A 16,758-nucleotide genomic window follows, 5' to 3' on the forward strand; every position below is an offset into this window, starting at 1 on the left:
GAATTGAAATGCTTTGACTTACGGTCGAGTGCGAAAAGACGGGTAAAATACCTCTGTGATGAGTGTGAGCAGGGACTTCATCAGATCCCCAAGATCTTTCAGTTAATTAATGAGCTGAGGGATGAGATACGCGAGCTGAAACGGGCTGGTGCGGTGGATGTTTCCGTGACACAGTTGCCTGCGCCGGTACCATCGAGTGAGCAGGTGATTGCGGAAGTTTTTTAAAGAACGAAACGTGCTAATAATGTAGTAATTCATGGCAGCTCTGAGGGGGGCTCCAGCAGGCTGGAACAGGTAAGGGAGGACGTGGCGCTTGTGCAGTCGCTGTTGAAGGAGTGTAATATTCCTGATCAAGTTGTTACTCCCATTAGACTCGGAAAATTCGATCCCACCAAACAGGTACGATCTCGTCCTATGAAGGTGCGTTTGTCTTCTCCGGAGTTGGTTTCTATGGTGTTGCGCAGGTTTCAGAAAATCAAGGATAAATTTGCGGGAGTATTCATAACTCCGGACAGGACGCCACAGCAGATGGAGATGTTTGAGGCTGTTAAGGCTGAGATGGAGCTGCGCGTGGCTGAGGTTGAGACTGGTCTCAAAATAAAACATTTAGCAAGTTGCAGCAGTTCAACTTCATCTACAACAGAGACCAAAAATTGCTTGACTTGGTCCTTGCAGGAGATACTGTCGAGGTGTCTGTGGCTCATTCTGAGTCGCCCTTTGTCCCGGAGTATCTGTATCATCCCGTGCTGAGCATGATTGTGAGCCGAAGCTCCTTTGAACGCCAAATAAATTTTCCAACACGCAACAATACGTTTTATACCTTCAGGAAAGCTGATTTTCCGGCCTTGCGTTCGTCACTCGGTTCCGTTGATTGGAATATTCTCCAAACATTCAATAATGTTGATGACGCTCTGCGCTATTTTTATGATCAATTGTTCGAAATCATAAAAGATCATGTACTTACTGGAACTTATGCCTCTGGGAAACGCTGCTTTCCAGTGTGGTTTACTCCTGACTTGAGGCGCAACATTCGATTAAAGAATTATTATCGTTCAAAATGGCGGTCCACAAGAAGAACTAAATATCTCCGAGATTTCAGGCGTTTGCGGTCGTTGGTCAAGTCTGGAATTTCTTCGGCGTACGACGATTACTTGGCTGAGGTGCAAGGCGATTTGGAGTCAAATCCTTCCTCTTTCTGGGGATACATCAACCATAGGAAGAGTGGCACAAGAATTCCTGGTGTATTTCATAGCGATGGAATATCACATGACGATCCAAGAGATATAGTCGATTTGTTCGCAAAGCATTTTTCAAATGTTTGTATGCTAGACGCACTCAGGGATTATAGCGAAACTCCATTTTCCCAATTCCCTCCAGTTGTCTTGCCCTCTATAACTGAAGATGGAATTAGATCTATTATGGATAAATTTCCCGATAAAACAACTGCTGACGATCAGCTACCCTCATTTTTCATCAGAAACTGTGGCTCTGTGCTTGCTGACCCTCTACATCGCATCATCTCTGTCAGCTTGCGTACTTCCATTTTTCCCACCATTTGGAAGAGAGCCCGAGTAGTTCCGATTTTCAAAAAAGGCGATAAATTGGGAACTATAGACCAATTTATGTACTGTGTATTTTTGCAAAAGTATATGAAGAAGCTTTATACGCTAATATCAGTCATAATGTTAGACCACATATATCAGCAATGCAACATGGTTTCATGCGGGGCAGGTCTACGGTCACGAATTTGGCAACATTGTCGCAGTTTATCGCGGAGACTCTGGATGATGGAGGCCAGGTCGACGTTATTTATACAGACTTATCACGAGCCTTCGAATCGGTTGATCACCATATGTTGCTGAATAAACTTTCTTTTTTTGACCTCAGTCCAGCATATATGTCGACCTGATGAGATCTTACTTGGAGGGAAGAATGAGTTATGTGTTTTATAATGGCTTCAAGTCTTTCGAATTTTGTCTGTCATCTGGTGTGCCGCAAGGATCTAATCTTGGACCATTGTTATTCATAATTTTTCTTCTGTGATACCTCTTTGAAATCACTATAAAATAGACAATTTATTGGTGTAATGTGCAGCAGTAGCTCGGTACATTTTTTTTCCACTACGATGGGCTAAACTTCATGAACAAAATAATCCACTACCAAAATTTCCCATAAAAATATTTCTCATAGTTCCCCTTTAAAATTTTCGGAGGATGTTTTTAATGTAAACGTTAAAATCATTCTTCAGCAATATTTTACTGAAAAAATTAAACATGAAGATGTAAAATTGTACCAACCGTAAGGGCAAAACTGTTGAAAGGGGCAAAAATTCATTATTTTCAACAAAAAAAATATCTCGAAAACGGTAAGACTTTTATTATAGGAATTTTATCATAGCAGGTGTGATATCCTTTGATCTACATTCTCCCTCCGTTTGACGTGGTCTTTACGGGACACCCTGTATAAAATAACAGATATCTGAATGTTATATAAAAAGTATGTATCAACTATGTGAATTTTTATATAACAGAAATATATCAGCTACGTAAATGTTACATAAAGAATGTACCAGCAATATTACAGATGTAATATACCAGTGATATCTTTCAAGATATCATGTAAGGTACATGATCTATAAATGATACATGGAAATTTTGTTGCATGTTATGTAACGGAAGGCGGACATAAAGCGGTCGTAGAGCAGTACCAGAAGGGAGCAGGTGTATAACATTGCTATGTAACATAAGCTGCTTTCCAGTCAGGTGCGTGTCACCCACAGATTACGGATAACATATCCGTAATCTGTGGTGTCACCCCGGGGCTCGGCGCACTAGGGCTTCGAGCCCTTGCTATGAGTGGAACGCGCCAAAACGAAACTGTCAAATTCAACGTAAACACACCAGCGTTCTACAGCTGTCTCGTACTTTCTGATTGGCTGCAAACTCACATAAGAGACATTCATGTTCCCTTTCATTCAAATGTACAGCACCTATATGTCCTTCAAGATTGCTTTTCTGGTTGAAAGAAAACTCGCCTGTTTCATATTTCAAAGATGATCTTATTCCATTATCATCAGTGTAATGCTGAACAATATCAATGATTTCAGTCTTTTTATCCTCAATATGCCCCCCATCAGTTGTGTACTGAAAACTAGAACCAAAAAATAATTGTAACATTTTTTTAATTATAAGAGATTGGAAGATAAAACAATTTCAACAAACACTGGAAATTTTCATACGAAAGTGTTCTTCTAAAAAAATCGAATTTTCAATGGAATATTTAACAAAGTTTGACATTTTTGTAAAAAGTATTGTTGCTTGACTACATCCTATTTTCCTTTATTTCATAGGAACTATTGAAATCTTCAAGATCTAATCTACACAATTTCAAAATAAATACATTTTGAGAATTAGGATCTTGTATCTGTGTGTGTAGTGTTTTTGAATTATTGCGAAATAGAGAAAATAATGTTAAAAAATTCGTGTTGAACCTTCATGATGAGCACATGTGAATAATTGTTTTTGTTATTAGTAAACAAATTCGATTAAACAGAATTTCTAAGCTGATTACTGCTTGCCCGCAGTCTTCGATAGTTCTTGAACTATCAGAAATGTCCCAGGTCAACGGCACTTCTACTAATACCTCTTCAGGAGGAGAAGTACCTAGAAACCAGAAAGATTCAAAGCGTAAAAGACAAAAGAAAAAGTCAACCTAAAATCGCCACAGATACAAACAAAAAAAAAACGATAATAAATCTGCTGATTTCGTATTCAATCAACCCCAATTAATAAAAGATCCTGTAATGTATCGAAACATTTCTTCACCAAAGGAAATTGATTAGGAAAATAAAGAACATTCGACATCTGCCATGTCAACAAAAAATAATCAACAACACCAAACATCGAAAACCAAAACAAACAAACCAACCAAAATAATAAACAGAAATGTTTCAGCCAAGATGAGTGACATCAAGAAGGTGGAATATTCAAATTTATTTTATTTCAATTCTGAAAACAATGAAACAAATAGAATACAAATGTCGTCCATTTGGAATACGAAATTTTCTATGTCCAGAGATATAATTCTCAAAACCAAACTCGGGGAATTGGAACAAGTCCTGTCAGAGCTAAAGAACGAGAAGAAAATAGTCAGTTACAAGGGAATAACAGCGCAAAAAACGACGAATATAAGAAGAGTGCCTCAACAAGCGTACTCTGTGGAGATTTCAAATATGGAAACGTGTATCAAAGAAGAAGAAATAAGTCAGCATCTTTTATCACAAAACATAGATACTGCAAAAGAATCATCACAAGAGCCCAATCAAAACCCACAAGATTTATTAGAATAATTATGGGTGAAATTGAATCATTTGAAGCACTTTGGAATAATGGATTCTTTTTCATTAATCAACACTATTTGGTATATCCCAGCCATCCTCCAGACCCAACTCCTATACCTTGCAACAAATGTTTACAATTCGACCATAAAACAGATTCTTGCACAAATTCACCAAAATGATCGAAAAGACAAGGACCACATAATATGTCTCAGTACAAAACCAATAATGCTCCCAAGTGCTTGTCTTGTGGCGCAGAAGACCATATGGCATGGTTCATTAAATGTCCGAAACATCCAAAAAACCCATGGAAGGTATTTCAAACGCTAATGTCAAGCCACTTAATGAAAAAACAAATGAAATAGAAGATCTCTCAAAAAACACAAGCTGGATCTATGCTCCAATAACAGAACATGATGAAATAATGAATATTTATAATAGAAAGTTAAATAATCCTAAATATAGTGACAGAAAGTAACTTATAGTTACTTTGAAACAAAAGTTTATTAGACAATTCAATAAAGACACAACAGTTGTTTTCTTGGGGAACTGATTCTACATTCTGATGCTTGATCTGGAGGATCCTGAGGAGCCTTCACCAACTGAACCAATAAACAACGAAGTTAATAGGCAAATTTACATTTAGAATACTCTATAGTAACATTAACAGCTACATACCAAAAAACATTTCATAAACAATTTCAAACTTCAAAAGAGATATGATACATCAGTATAGAGAAAACAACTGGTTTAATGGATGCAACAAAATGAATGATTCCAAAGGGAAAAATTTCTACTTCAATGAAATATTTGGGTGTACAGGTTGATAATAAACTGAATTTCAACCTGCAAACGAAACTAGTAAAAAAGAAAACTATCACTAGAGCCAAATACTTTGGCAAACTTACATATAAAAACAAGGTATAACCATCCAAAATGCTACAAAAATTTATAAAAGCATATGTCGACCTTCAATTGAATTTGGAACACTACAAGTGCGCTTCGGAGCTCCTGACGTTGGCTGGAAAGCACCTATAGAACGTTGCAATGTGTATGTTATATCTATGATACTTATTTGTGTTTGCTGGGGAGGAGCTCCTGACGTTGGCTGGAAAGCACTTAATAACATGGACTGAGAGAGACCATTGATATCGATGTATTGTGGCAAGGATAGAAATCTTAATGGCAAAACATTGGTTTCGTGAATTGATTATATGCGTTTTCTTGTGGAGATAACGGATTCCGTAACGATTTACTAAGTGTTTTTTGTAATTCTTCTGTTTATTTTAGTACTTATAAACAATTTTAAGTATGTCTGCTTCGTGTGTAGCTTATAATTGTGTTGTTATATCCAAAAAAAGGATTGGACGTGACATTTCATAGTTAAGAAAACAAGAAGTGATTTATCGTTTATTTTATTGAATATTTTCACAGATTTCCATGAAATTAAAAGAAACGGGTGATGGTTATATGGAGTAAAGACAAAAAACCTTCTGCCACAGCCGTAATAGGTAGTAAATCACTTCAAAACTGAGGACTATTATATTAATCCCTATGGAACTAAAGTTTTGAAGGAAGAGGCCATAAAAATTATGATATTAAAAACATGTGTTACTACAATAATAATGAATACTATACAGCAAATTTCTACCCTTTATAGATCCGGAGTTATGAATTTTTGATCATGTTATTCGAGTTATGAAACTCTGATTCGAACCTCTCCATCAGATGTTAATCATAATTTTTTATATTGATATTTATTATGTTTTTTTTTCATATGTTCTTGCATATTTGATGATAAAAAGTAATAGAATAACCCCTTGTAAAAAATTTGCAGTACTTTTTTAAACCGTCAGAGTAAAGGAAGTTGTTACTTTTAGAACGTGAGGCTGAATTGTTTTCTTTGATAGGAAAAAAATAGCACTTTCATCCCCAATAACACTCACTATTTCCTCAGTCAATTTCTCAAAAATATTCGGGCTATTTTTTCTGAAGACAACATATATAATAAAATTTTGAAAATGTCATAAATTTTCTTTTGTGTTTTTATTTATCACAAATTTTGAAATCCCTTAAGTTCAGTTACACTTGTAGCTACATTATATTGATAGAATAGAAATTTAATTATCTATAATATTATTGATATACTGGGCTATCTAAAACCTGTGGAATAGAAATTAAAAAATATTTTCTTTTATAGCACTCAATGAAATTCACCTTTTTCTGAAAGACATTTTAGATATCATGAAAATCTGTACCATAAAGTTCCTAAATGTGATTCATTTAGCTTTTTCAATACTATTCTTATCGGAATAACTCAATATTTCTCATTAACAACGCCTTATTCCCATAGCCATTTCAATAATCAAGTCATGCAAAAAACTCAATATTTCTCCAAAAAAAAAATTAAAAACGTGTTATTATCATAGTATATTCGCATGTGTTGCCATTAATAACTCCTTCCTTCCCAACACCTCTCTTTCTTTGATGGTCTGCAAAGCGGTGCGAGCAGAGGGCTAGTCCATGTTATTATAAGTCTATGTAAGAATCTGATCGCAGGTAATATTCATCTTGGAAAATTCTTCATTTTATTGAAACTATGTAAGAAATGAGGTAAGGGTATGCAATTCCATATTAATTTATTACTAATTAATCAAAAACATTGTATTTTACGAGAGTTTATTTACTGTATATTGTTTTCATAAGAAATCTACGAAAATAACTCATTAAATGGAAATTATTTCTCAAAAAAATTATGAAATTAGCAAGTCTTCATTTTGTTCTTCTTCTTGAGAAGACGAACCGCCTGCTTTCTCTGGTGTATGTCTCCTGTGACGTGGATTGCCAGCTATCTCACAATTGCTTTGGTGGTCATCTAATGGGTCTTCTTCCGAGGGGTTTGTTGTCCCTGATGATCTTAGCCATGTCTAGACTCATTCTGTCCACATGCTGGTTCCACTCTCTCCGCCTCTTCCTTATACATCTGACCACATCGTCCACTTAGCACTTCTCTTTTATAATAGAATTTCTATGTCTGTCCGCCAGTATGTATACCATTATTCTTAGGGGTCTTCATTTCAGTTGTTCGCAATATCCTCTTTATTGTAGACGTTTTAGCTTCGGTCTCCGCTACGTTGATAGTTTTCATTTTGAAATATAATAACTCACTTATATTCTATATTCAAGTTAAATATCGATTTTGTAATAATAATCCTTACTAAGAAACAATTAACCACGCCAGTGGAAGGTTTACTGCACCCCTATTTGTCAATTTTGCGGGTTTCTTGTTTTCCTACCTCAGTTTATCATCTTACTGATGCAACTAATTACAATATAACGCTATTTACGTTTAAGGCCACTCCTATGTTTTTCTTTACTCTAAGAATTTTCATTCAAATGGATATGTTTATGTCTTTTAAGAGTTTCTTACATGCTTGAAACATACTCACATAAGTTACATTTATATTCTTTTTCATTCAAATGGACAGAATACATATTAATTTTGAGGTAAACTTTCCGGTTGGCTGCATAATCACATAAGTAATTCTTTTATGTTGAAATGGACCGAATCTCTATGCTTTTTGAGGTGAACTTTACAGTTGACTGCATAATAACATAAGTAACATTTATTTTCTTTTTTTATTCAAATGCACACAATCCATATGCTTTTTGAGGTTATTTTCCTGTTTAACTGCAAACTCACATTTATGTTCTTTTTTTTACGGTTGACTGCATAATCACATAAGTAACATTTATGTTCTTTTCGATTCAAATGGACATAATCTTTATGATTATTGAGGGAACTTTTCTGATTGGCTGCATAATCACATGAGTGACATTTATGTTCTTTTTTATTCAAATGGACAGAATCTATATGCTTTTTGAGGTAACTTTTCAGATTGGCTGCATAATCACATAAGTTACATTTATGTTCTTTTTTTTTCAAATGGACAGAATCTATATGATTTTTGAGGTCATGTTTCTGATTGGCTGCGAACTCACATAAGTGACATTTATGCTCTTTTTTATTCAAATGGACAGAATCTATATGCTTTTTGAGGTTACCTTTCTGATTGGCTGCAAACTCACATAAGAGACATTCATGTTCCCTTTCATTCAAATGTACAGCACCTATATGTCCTTCAAGATTGCTTTTCTGGTTGAAAGAAAACTCGCCTGTTTCATATTTCAAAGATGATCTTATTCCATTATCATCAGTGTAATGCTGAACAATATCAATGATTTCAGTCTTTTTATCCTCAATATGCCCCCCATCAGTTGTGTACTGAAAACTAGAACCAAAAAATAATTGTAACATTTTTTTAATTATAAGAGATTGGAAGATAAAACAATTTCAACAAACACTGGAAATTTTCATACGAAAGTGTTCTTCTAAAAAAATCGAATTTTCAATGGAATATTTAACAAAGTTTGACATTTTTGTAAAAAGTATTGTTGCTTGACTACATCCTATTTTCCTTTATTTCATAGGAACTATTGAAATCTTCAAGATCTAATCTACACAATTTCAAAATAAATACATTTTGAGAATTAGGATCTTGTATCTGTGTGTGTAGTGTTTTTGAATTATTGCGAAATAGAGAAAATAATGTTAAAAAATTCGTGTTGAACCTTCATGATGAGCACATGTGAATAATTGTTTTTGTTATTAGTAAACAAATTCGATTAAACAGAATTTCTAAGCTGATTACTGCTTGCCCGCAGTCTTCGATAGTTCTTGAACTATCAGAAATGTCCCAGGTCAACGGCACTTCTACTAATACCTCTTCAGGAGGAGAAGTACCTAGAAACCAGAAAGATTCAAAGCGTAAAAGACAAAAGAAAAAGTCAACCTAAAATCGCCACAGATACAAACAAAAAAAAAACGATAATAAATCTGCTGATTTCGTATTCAATCAACCCCAATTAATAAAAGATCCTGTAATGTATCGAAACATTTCTTCACCAAAGGAAATTGATTAGGAAAATAAAGAACATTCGACATCTGCCATGTCAACAAAAAATAATCAACAACACCAAACATCGAAAACCAAAACAAACAAACCAACCAAAATAATAAACAGAAATGTTTCAGCCAAGATGAGTGACATCAAGAAGGTGGAATATTCAAATTTATTTTATTTCAATTCTGAAAACAATGAAACAAATAGAATACAAATGTCGTCCATTTGGAATACGAAATTTTCTATGTCCAGAGATATAATTCTCAAAACCAAACTCGGGGAATTGGAACAAGTCCTGTCAGAGCTAAAGAACGAGAAGAAAATAGTCAGTTACAAGGGAATAACAGCGCAAAAAACGACGAATATAAGAAGAGTGCCTCAACAAGCGTACTCTGTGGAGATTTCAAATATGGAAACGTGTATCAAAGAAGAAGAAATAAGTCAGCATCTTTTATCACAAAACATAGATACTGCAAAAGAATCATCACAAGAGCCCAATCAAAACCCACAAGATTTATTAGAATAATTATGGGTGAAATTGAATCATTTGAAGCACTTTGGAATAATGGATTCTTTTTCATTAATCAACACTATTTGGTATATCCCAGCCATCCTCCAGACCCAACTCCTATACCTTGCAACAAATGTTTACAATTCGACCATAAAACAGATTCTTGCACAAATTCACCAAAATGATCGAAAAGACAAGGACCACATAATATGTCTCAGTACAAAACCAATAATGCTCCCAAGTGCTTGTCTTGTGGCGCAGAAGACCATATGGCATGGTTCATTAAATGTCCGAAACATCCAAAAAACCCATGGAAGGTATTTCAAACGCTAATGTCAAGCCACTTAATGAAAAAACAAATGAAATAGAAGATCTCTCAAAAAACACAAGCTGGATCTATGCTCCAATAACAGAACATGATGAAATAATGAATATTTATAATAGAAAGTTAAATAATCCTAAATATAGTGACAGAAAGTAACTTATAGTTACTTTGAAACAAAAGTTTATTAGACAATTCAATAAAGACACAACAGTTGTTTTCTTGGGGAACTGATTCTACATTCTGATGCTTGATCTGGAGGATCCTGAGGAGCCTTCACCAACTGAACCAATAAACAACGAAGTTAATAGGCAAATTTACATTTAGAATACTCTATAGTAACATTAACAGCTACATACCAAAAAACATTTCATAAACAATTTCAAACTTCAAAAGAGATATGATACATCAGTATAGAGAAAACAACTGGTTTAATGGATGCAACAAAATGAATGATTCCAAAGGGAAAAATTTCTACTTCAATGAAATATTTGGGTGTACAGGTTGATAATAAACTGAATTTCAACCTGCAAACGAAACTAGTAAAAAAGAAAACTATCACTAGAGCCAAATACTTTGGCAAACTTACATATAAAAACAAGGTATAACCATCCAAAATGCTACAAAAATTTATAAAAGCATATGTCGACCTTCAATTGAATTTGGAACACTACAAGTGCGCTTCGGAGCTCCTGACGTTGGCTGGAAAGCACCTATAGAACGTTGCAATGTGTATGTTATATCTATGATACTTATTTGTGTTTGCTGGGGAGGAGCTCCTGACGTTGGCTGGAAAGCACTTAATAACATGGACTGAGAGAGACCATTGATATCGATGTATTGTGGCAAGGATAGAAATCTTAATGGCAAAACATTGGTTTCGTGAATTGATTATATGCGTTTTCTTGTGGAGATAACGGATTCCGTAACGATTTACTAAGTGTTTTTTGTAATTCTTCTGTTTATTTTAGTACTTATAAACAATTTTAAGTATGTCTGCTTCGTGTGTAGCTTATAATTGTGTTGTTATATCCAAAAAAAGGATTGGACGTGACATTTCATAGTTAAGAAAACAAGAAGTGATTTATCGTTTATTTTATTGAATATTTTCACAGATTTCCATGAAATTAAAAGAAACGGGTGATGGTTATATGGAGTAAAGACAAAAAACCTTCTGCCACAGCCGTAATAGGTAGTAAATCACTTCCAAACTGAGGACTTTTATATTAATCCCTATGGAACTAAAGTTTTGAAGGAAGGGGCCATAAAATTATTATATTAAAAACATGTGTTACTACAATAATAATGAATACTATACAGCAAATTTCTACCCTTTATAGATCCGGAGTTATGAATTTTTGATCATGTTATTCGAGTTATGAAACTCTGATTCGAACCTCTCCATCAGATGTTAATCATAATTTTTTATATTGATATTTATTATGTTTTTTTTTTCATATGTTCTTGCATATTTGATGATAAAAAGTAATAGAATAACCCCTTGTAAAAAATTTGCAGTACTTTTTTAAACCGTCAGAGTAAAGGAAGTTGTTACTTTTAGAACGTGAGGCTGAATTGTTTTCTTTGATAGGAAAAAAATAGCACTTTCATCCCCAATAACACTCACTATTTCCTCAGTCAATTTATCAAAAATATTCGGGCTATTTTTTCTGAAGACAACATATATAATAAAATTTTGAAAATGTCATAAATTTTCTTTTGTGTTTTTATTTATCACAAATTTTGAAATCCCTTAAGTTCAGTTACACTTGTAGCTACATTATATTGATAGAATAGAAATTTAATTATCTATAATATTATTGATATACTGGGCTATCTAAAACCTGTGGAATAGAAATTAAAAAATATTTTCTTTTATAGCACTCAATGAAATTCACCTTTTTCTGAAAGACATTTTAGATATCATGAAAATCTGTACCATAAAGTTCCTAAATGTGATTCATTTAGCTTTTTCAATACTATTCTTATCGGAATAACTCAATATTTCTCATTAACAACGCCTTATTCCCATAGCCATTTCAATAATCAAGTCATGCAAAAAACTCAATATTTCTCCAAAAAAAAAATTAAAAACGTGTTATTATCATAGTATATTCGCATGTGTTGCCATTAATAACTCCTTCCTTCCCAACACCTCTCTTTCTTTGATGGTCTGCAAAGCGGTGCGAGCAGAGGGCTAGTCCATGTTATTATAAGTCTATGTAAGAATCTGATCGCAGGTAATATTCATCTTGGAAAATTCTTCATTTTATTGAAACTATGTAAGAAATGAGGTAAGGGTATGCAATTCCATATTAATTTATTACTAATTAATCAAAAACATTGTATTTTACGAGAGTTTATTTACTGTATATTGTTTTCATAAGAAATCTACGAAAATAACTCATTAAATGGAAATTATTTCTCAAAAAAATTATGAAATTAGCAAGTCTTCATTTTGTTCTTCTTCTTGAGAAGACGAACCGCCTGCTTTCTCTGGTGTATGTCTCCTGTGACGTGGATTGCCAGCTATCTCACAATTGCTTTGGTGGTCATCTAATGGGTCTTCTTCCGAGGGGTTTGTTGTCCCTGATGATCTTAGCCATGTCTAGACTCATTCTGTCCACATGCTGGTTCCACTCTCTCCGCCTCTTCCTTATACATCTGACCACATCGTCCACTTAGCACTTCTCTTTTATAATAGAATTTCTATGTCTGTCCGCCAGTATGTATACCATTATTCTTAGGGGTCTTCATTTCAGTTGTTCGCAATATCCTCTTTATTGTAGACGTTTTAGCTTCGGTCTCCGCTACGTTGATAGTTTTCATTTTGAAATATAATAACTCACTTATATTCTATATTCAAGTTAAATATCGATTTTGTAATAATAATCCTTACTAAGAAACAATTAACCACGCCAGTGGAAGGTTTACTGCACCCCTATTTGTCAATTTTGCGGGTTTCTTGTTTTCCTACCTCAGTTTATCATCTTACTGATGCAACTAATTACAATATAACGCTATTTACGTTTAAGGCCACTCCTATGTTTTTCTTTACTCTAAGAATTTTCATTCAAATGGATATGTTTATGTCTTTTAAGAGTTTCTTACATGCTTGAAACATACTCACATAAGTTACATTTATATTCTTTTTCATTCAAATGGACAGAATACATATTAATTTTGAGGTAAACTTTCCGGTTGGCTGCATAATCACATAAGTAATTCTTTTATGTTGAAATGGACCGAATCTCTATGCTTTTTGAGGTGAACTTTACAGTTGACTGCATAATAACATAAGTAACATTTATTTTCTTTTTTTATTCAAATGCACACAATCCATATGCTTTTTGAGGTTATTTTCCTGTTTAACTGCAAACTCACATTTATGTTCTTTTTTTTACGGTTGACTGCATAATCACATAAGTAACATTTATGTTCTTTTCGATTCAAATGGACATAATCTTTATGATTATTGAGGGAACTTTTCTGATTGGCTGCATAATCACATGAGTGACATTTATGTTCTTTTTTATTCAAATGGACAGAATCTATATGCTTTTTGAGGTAACTTTTCAGATTGGCTGCATAATCACATAAGTTACATTTATGTTCTTTTTTTTTCAAATGGACAGAATCTATATGATTTTTGAGGTCATGTTTCTGATTGGCTGCGAACTCACATAAGTGACATTTATGCTCTTTTTTATTCAAATGGACAGAATCTATATGCTTTTTGAGGTTACCTTTCTGATTGGCTGCAAACTCACATAAGAGACATTCATGTTCCCTTTCATTCAAATGTACAGCACCTATATGTCCTTCAAGATTGCTTTTCTGGTTGAAAGAAAACTCGCCTGTTTCATATTTCAAAGATGATCTTATTCCATTATCATCAGTGTAATGCTGAACAATATCAATGATTTCAGTCTTTTTATCCTCAATATGCCCCCCATCAGTTGTGTACTGAAAACTAGAACCAAAAAATAATTGTAACATTTTTTTAATTATAAGAGATTGGAAGATAAAACAATTTCAACAAACACTGGAAATTTTCATACGAAAGTGTTCTTCTAAAAAAATCGAATTTTCAATGGAATATTTAACAAAGTTTGACATTTTTGTAAAAAGTATTGTTGCTTGACTACATCCTATTTTCCTTTATTTCATAGGAACTATTGAAATCTTCAAGATCTAATCTACACAATTTCAAAATAAATACATTTTGAGAATTAGGATCTTGTATCTGTGTGTGTAGTGTTTTTGAATTATTGCGAAATAGAGAAAATAATGTTAAAAAATTCGTGTTGAACCTTCATGATGAGCACATGTGAATAATTGTTTTTGTTATTAGTAAACAAATTCGATTAAACAGAATTTCTAAGCTGATTACTGCTTGCCCGCAGTCTTCGATAGTTCTTGAACTATCAGAAATGTCCCAGGTCAACGGCACTTCTACTAATACCTCTTCAGGAGGAGAAGTACCTAGAAACCAGAAAGATTCAAAGCGTAAAAGACAAAAGAAAAAGTCAACCTAAAATCGCCACAGATACAAACAAAAAAAAAACGATAATAAATCTGCTGATTTCGTATTCAATCAACCCCAATTAATAAAAGATCCTGTAATGTATCGAAACATTTCTTCACCAAAGGAAATTGATTAGGAAAATAAAGAACATTCGACATCTGCCATGTCAACAAAAAATAATCAACAACACCAAACATCGAAAACCAAAACAAACAAACCAACCAAAATAATAAACAGAAATGTTTCAGCCAAGATGAGTGACATCAAGAAGGTGGAATATTCAAATTTATTTTATTTCAATTCTGAAAACAATGAAACAAATAGAATACAAATGTCGTCCATTTGGAATACGAAATTTTCTATGTCCAGAGATATAATTCTCAAAACCAAACTCGGGGAATTGGAACAAGTCCTGTCAGAGCTAAAGAACGAGAAGAAAATAGTCAGTTACAAGGGAATAACAGCGCAAAAAACGACGAATATAAGAAGAGTGCCTCAACAAGCGTACTCTGTGGAGATTTCAAATATGGAAACGTGTATCAAAGAAGAAGAAATAAGTCAGCATCTTTTATCACAAAACATAGATACTGCAAAAGAATCATCACAAGAGCCCAATCAAAACCCACAAGATTTATTAGAATAATTATGGGTGAAATTGAATCATTTGAAGCACTTTGGAATAATGGATTCTTTTTCATTAATCAACACTATTTGGTATATCCCAGCCATCCTCCAGACCCAACTCCTATACCTTGCAACAAATGTTTACAATTCGACCATAAAACAGATTCTTGCACAAATTCACCAAAATGATCGAAAAGACAAGGACCACATAATATGTCTCAGTACAAAACCAATAATGCTCCCAAGTGCTTGTCTTGTGGCGCAGAAGACCATATGGCATGGTTCATTAAATGTCCGAAACATCCAAAAAACCCATGGAAGGTATTTCAAACGCTAATGTCAAGCCACTTAATGAAAAAACAAATGAAATAGAAGATCTCTCAAAAAACACAAGCTGGATCTATGCTCCAATAACAGAACATGATGAAATAATGAATATTTATAATAGAAAGTTAAATAATCCTAAATATAGTGACAGAAAGTAACTTATAGTTACTTTGAAACAAAAGTTTATTAGACAATTCAATAAAGACACAACAGTTGTTTTCTTGGGGAACTGATTCTACATTCTGATGCTTGATCTGGAGGATCCTGAGGAGCCTTCACCAACTGAACCAATAAACAACGAAGTTAATAGGCAAATTTACATTTAGAATACTCTATAGTAACATTAACAGCTACATACCAAAAAACATTTCATAAACAATTTCAAACTTCAAAAGAGATATGATACATCAGTATAGAGAAAACAACTGGTTTAATGGATGCAACAAAATGAATGATTCCAAAGGGAAAAATTTCTACTTCAATGAAATATTTGGGTGTACAGGTTGATAATAAACTGAATTTCAACCTGCAAACGAAACTAGTAAAAAAGAAAACTATCACTAGAGCCAAATACTTTGGCAAACTTACATATAAAAACAAGGTATAACCATCCAAAATGCTACAAAAATTTATAAAAGCATATGTCGACCTTCAATTGAATTTGGAACACTACAAGTGCGCTTCGGAGCTCCTGACGTTGGCTGGAAAGCACCTATAGAACGTTGCAATGTGTATGTTATATCTATGATACTTATTTGTGTTTGCTGGGGAGGAGCTCCTGACGTTGGCTGGAAAGCACTTAATAACATGGACTGAGAGAGACCATTGATATCGATGTATTGTGGCAAGGATAGAAATCTTAATGGCAAAACATTGGTTTCGTGAATTGATTATATGCGTTTTCTTGTGGAGATAACGGATTCCGTAACGATTTACTAAGTGTTTTTTGTAATTCTTCTGTTTATTTTAGTACTTATAAACAATTTTAAGTATGTCTGCTTCGTGTGTAGCTTATAATTGTGTTGTTATATCCAAAAAAAGGATTGGACGTGACATTTCATAGTTAAGAAAACAAGAAGTGATTTATCGTTTATTTTATTGAATATTTTCACAGATTTCCATGAAATTAAAAGAAACGGGTGATGG

The 16,758-nt window shown here is 33.6% G+C and overlaps 1 long non-coding RNA gene across 1 annotated transcript; it reads right to left on the reverse strand.

Annotated features, from left to right (window-relative positions):
• Nucleotides 1–8,500: 8,500 nt before the first annotated feature.
• Nucleotides 8,501–16,758, reverse strand: LOC123672467. The gene is made up of 2 exons (XR_006746306.1): nt 13,880–16,758; nt 8,501–8,628 (listed from the first exon to the last, which is right to left on the reverse strand). It is a non-coding gene; the product is annotated as an uncharacterized LOC123672467 (long non-coding RNA).

The sequence above is a fragment of the Harmonia axyridis genome, chromosome 2, assembly GCF_914767665.1.
Source record: "Harmonia axyridis chromosome 2, icHarAxyr1.1, whole genome shotgun sequence".
Classification (NCBI taxonomy): domain Eukaryota; kingdom Metazoa; phylum Arthropoda; class Insecta; order Coleoptera; family Coccinellidae; genus Harmonia; species Harmonia axyridis.